Here is a 5,000-nt window from a genome sequence, read left to right as displayed (position 1 = left end):
CACTAGCCTTGCACACGGGCCTGGCACACAAGCCTTGGGCACTAGCCTTGCGCACTAGCGTTCCACATGAGCCTTGCACACTAGCCTTGGACACTAGCCTTGCACACAGGCCTTGCACACTAGGCATGCTTGGGCGAGCTGATCCCGCATCAAGTCGACGGGTCTAGGCATTCTTGGGCGCAGATCCCGCATCGTCTCGTCGCGTCTGGGCGCAAACACGTCGCGTCTCGTTGCGTCTTCAGAAGTCGTCGCTAACAGCACCTTTGGTTGCCACTGGTGGTTAGGCTGGTTGGTTGCGCAAACCCTATAGGAGGGTGGCATGCTGGTGGGCGTTTTTGCCCGGATAGGCACTAGAATGTGCAGATTTTGGGCGTTTTTGCCTGGATAGGCTAAGGAATGGGCATGCTTTGGGCGTTTTTGCCCGGATAGGCACCGGAATGCTTGGCCTTGGCTTGTCCTAGCAAGGCATTGCTGGGTTGGGCTCCCTTGGCCTTTTGGGCGCCTTGGACGATGTCTTGCGAAGACCATGGGCACAAGGCCATGGCATATGGTGAGGAAAGGACCACGGTTGCCAAGGTTAGGCACCGGAATGCTTGGCCTTGGCTTGCCAAAGCAGGGCATTGCTGGGTTGGGCTCCCTTGGCCTTCCGGGCGCCTTGGACACTGTCTTGGGAAGACCATGGGCACAAGGCCATGGCATATGGTGGGGAATGGACCACGGTTGCCAAGGCTAGGCATATAGAGAGGAATTGCATTTTTGCCCGGATAGGCACCGGAATGCTTGGCCTTGGCTTGCCATAGCAGGGCATTGCTGGGTTGGGCTCCCTTGGCCTTCCGGGGGCCTTGGACGCTGTCTTGGGAAGACCATGGGCACAAGGCCATGGCATATAGTGAGGAATGGACCACGGTTGGCAAGGCTAGGCATATAGAGAGGAATGGACCACGGTTGCCAAGGTTGCGCAAGTTTTGGGCATTTTTTGCCCGGATATGCCCAAGTATGCCCCGATAGGCCCGTTACGCCCCGGTATGAACGCGTATGCCCGGATAGACTCGGTATGCCTTGGGATACATGCGTATGCCCCGATAGGCTTGGTACGCCCCGATATGCGCACGTGTGCCCCAGTAGGGCTCGGTATGCCCCGGTATGTACGCGTGTGCCCCGATAGGCCCGGTATGCCCCGATATGCACACGTGTGCCCCAATAGGGGTCGGTATGCCCCGGTAGGTACGCGTGTGCCCCGTAATGCACGTTTCGCAGATCTCCCCGCATGTCCCGCCCCTATATGTAATACTTACTTACTTACTTACTTTCTTTCTTGCTTGCTTGCTTGCTTGCAATGGTTGGGAGTGCCCGGCATGCCCCGCTGCAGAGACCAAGGGCGCAATGACTTGGCACCGCGGATGCCGGGACTCCGGCACTTCCCGTGGCACTGATGGTTGGTTCCAAAGACAAAAGGCCGTGCAAGGCCACCGCACCGCGGATGATTTTGCTCGTGCTGGCGCCGTTGTGTGGCCAAAGAACATGCGCGAATGCTCGTGTCGGAAGGGTTGGTGTCCTGGCCCCGCGGGTGTCACGAATGCTCGGTTGCGAAGACCATGGGACCAGAGCCATGGCACGTCGGATGATGGCTCCAGCTGGCGCCCCGGCACTTTCTGTGGCATTGATGCTCGGTTTCAAAGACAAACGTGCGCAGGGCCAGGGGACCGCGGATGACTGCTCGTGCTGGCCCCGTTGGGCGGCATTGATGGTCGGTTGCAAAGAAAATGCGCGATTGCTCGTGTCGGGGCCCGGCAAGCCAAGGCCAAGCGAGCCATGGCACGTCGGATGATGGCTCCAGCTGGCGCCCCGGCACTTTCTGTGGCATTGATGCTCGGTTTCAAAGACAAACGTGCGCAGGGCCAGGGGACCGCGGATGACTGCTCGTGCTGGCCCCGTTGGGCGGCATTGATGGTCGGTTGCAAAGAAAATGCGCGATTGCTCGTGTCGGGGCCTGGCAAGCCAAGGCCAAGCGAGCCATGGCAACGCGGATGATGGCTCGCTAGTGCTGGCGCCGTGCACAGTGGCCTCGCACACTCGCCCTGCACGCTTCCCTTGCACGCAGCCTTGCACACTAGCCTCGCATGCGAGCCTTGCACCCTAGCCATGCAAACTAGCCTTGCACGGTAGCCATGCACACAAGCCGTGCACATTAGCCATGCGCACAAGCCCCGCACACTAGCCTTGCGCACAACCCTTGCACACAAGCCATGCACTCGAGCAATGCACACAAGCCTTGCACTCAAGCAATGCACACAAGCCCTGGACACTAGCCTTGCACACGGGCCTGGCACACAAGCCTTGGGCACTAGCCTTGCGCACTAGCGTTCCACATGAGCCTTGCACACTAGCCTTGGACACTAGCCTTGCACACAGGCCTTGCACACTAGGCATGCTTGGGCGAGCTGATCCCGCATCAAGTCGACGGGTCTAGGCATTCTTGGGCGCAGATCCCGCATCGTCTCGTCGCGTCTGGGCGCAAACACGTCGCGTCTCGTTGCGTCTTCAGAAGTCGTCGCTAACAGCACCTTTGGTTGCCACTGGTGGTTAGGCTGGTTGGTTGCGCAAACCCTATAGGAGGGTGGCATGCTGGTGGGCGTTTTTGCCCGGATAGGCACTAGAATGTGCAGATTTTGGGCGTTTTTGCCTGGATAGGCTAAGGAATGGGCATGCTTTGGGCGTTTTTGCCCGGATAGGCACCGGAATGCTTGGCCTTGGCTTGTCCTAGCAAGGCATTGCTGGGTTGGGCTCCCTTGGCCTTTTGGGCGCCTTGGACGATGTCTTGCGAAGACCATGGGCACAAGGCCATGGCATATGGTGAGGAAAGGACCACGGTTGCCAAGGTTAGGCACCGGAATGCTTGGCCTTGGCTTGCCAAAGCAGGGCATTGCTGGGTTGGGCTCCCTTGGCCTTCCGGGCGCCTTGGACACTGTCTTGGGAAGACCATGGGCACAAGGCCATGGCATATGGTGGGGAATGGACCACGGTTGCCAAGGCTAGGCATATAGAGAGGAATTGCATTTTTGCCCGGATAGGCACCGGAATGCTTGGCCTTGGCTTGCCATAGCAGGGCATTGCTGGGTTGGGCTCCCTTGGCCTTCCGGGGGCCTTGGACGCTGTCTTGGGAAGACCATGGGCACAAGGCCATGGCATATAGTGAGGAATGGACCACGGTTGGCAAGGCTAGGCATATAGAGAGGAATGGACCACGGTTGCCAAGGTTGCGCAAGTTTTGGGCATTTTTTGCCCGGATATGCCCAAGTATGCCCCGATAGGCCCGTTACGCCCCGGTATGAACGCGTATGCCCGGATAGACTCGGTATGCCTTGGGATACATGCGTATGCCCCGATAGGCTTGGTACGCCCCGATATGCGCACGTGTGCCCCAGTAGGGCTCGGTATGCCCCGGTATGTACGCGTGTGCCCCGATAGGCCCGGTATGCCCCGATATGCACACGTGTGCCCCAATAGGGGTCGGTATGCCCCGGTAGGTACGCGTGTGCCCCGTAATGCACGTTTCGCAGATCTCCCCGCATGTCCCGCCCCTATATGTAATACTTACTTACTTACTTACTTTCTTTCTTGCTTGCTTGCTTGCTTGCAATGGTTGGGAGTGCCCGGCATGCCCCGCTGCAGAGACCAAGGGCGCAATGACTTGGCACCGCGGATGCCGGGACTCCGGCACTTCCCGTGGCACTGATGGTTGGTTCCAAAGACAAAAGGCCGTGCAAGGCCACCGCACCGCGGATGATTTTGCTCGTGCTGGCGCCGTTGTGTGGCCAAAGAACATGCGCGAATGCTCGTGTCGGAAGGGTTGGTGTCCTGGCCCCGCGGGTGTCACGAATGCTCGGTTGCGAAGACCATGGGACCAGAGCCATGGCACGTCGGATGATGGCTCCAGCTGGCGCCCCGGCACTTTCTGTGGCATTGATGCTCGGTTTCAAAGACAAACGTGCGCAGGGCCAGGGGACCGCGGATGACTGCTCGTGCTGGCCCCGTTGGGCGGCATTGATGGTCGGTTGCAAAGAAAATGCGCGATTGCTCGTGTCGGGGCCTGGCAAGCCAAGGCCAAGCGAGCCATGGCAACGCGGATGATGGCTCCAGCTGGCGCCCCGGCACTTTCTGTGGCATTGATGCTCGGTTTCGAAGACAAACGTGCGCAGGGCCAGGGGACCGCGGAGGACTGCTCGTGCTGGCCCCGTTGGGCGGCATTGATGGTGTGTTGCAGAGAGCATGTGCGATTGCAAGTGTCGGCCGGGTTTGGGTTCCCTTGGGCTTTCGGGTGCCTTGGACGCTGTCTTGCGAAGACCATGGGCACAAGGCCCCGTCCTGGCCCCTTGTTCGATTCGCTCTCGTCTTGCGCTTGCTTCCAAGGTCCTCCATGACCTTCCCCATGGCCTTGCTAGATCCCCCCCATGACGCATGACCTCTGTCCGTTGATTGGTTTTGAGTGCACACCATGCCCGGCTTGGCACCGTGTTGTCGCGTGAGTGGCATTTGGATCGTGCATGCTGGTGGGCTACCTGCCAATGCGCACAAGCCTTGCACACTAGCCTTGCGCACGAGCCTTGCACAAAAGCCTTGGACACAAGCCTTGCGCACAAGCCATGCGCACAAGCCTTGGACGCTAGCCTTGCACACAAGCCATGCATACAAGCCTTGCTCACAAGCCTTGGGCACTGGCCCATCGCAGTAGCCTTGCACACAAGCCTTGCGCACTAGCTTTGGGCACGAGCCTTGCGCACTTGCCTTGGGCACTAGCCTTGCACACAACCCTTGGGAACTAGCCTTGCGCACCAGCCTTGCCCACAAGCCTTGCACACCAGCCTTGCACACTAGCCTTGCATACAAGCCTTGCACACTAGCCTTGCACACAGGCCATGCTCACTAGCCTTGGGCACTAGCCTTGCACACAGACCTTGGGCACTAGCCTTGCGCACTAGCCTTGCCCACGAGCCTTGCAC

Source organism: Tasmannia lanceolata, unplaced genomic scaffold, assembly GCF_043159265.1.
Source record: "Tasmannia lanceolata isolate RefF3 unplaced genomic scaffold, GAP_Taslan_0.1 ptg000119l, whole genome shotgun sequence".
Classification (NCBI taxonomy): domain Eukaryota; kingdom Viridiplantae; phylum Streptophyta; class Magnoliopsida; order Canellales; family Winteraceae; genus Tasmannia; species Tasmannia lanceolata.
This window is presented reverse-complemented; position numbering follows the sequence as displayed.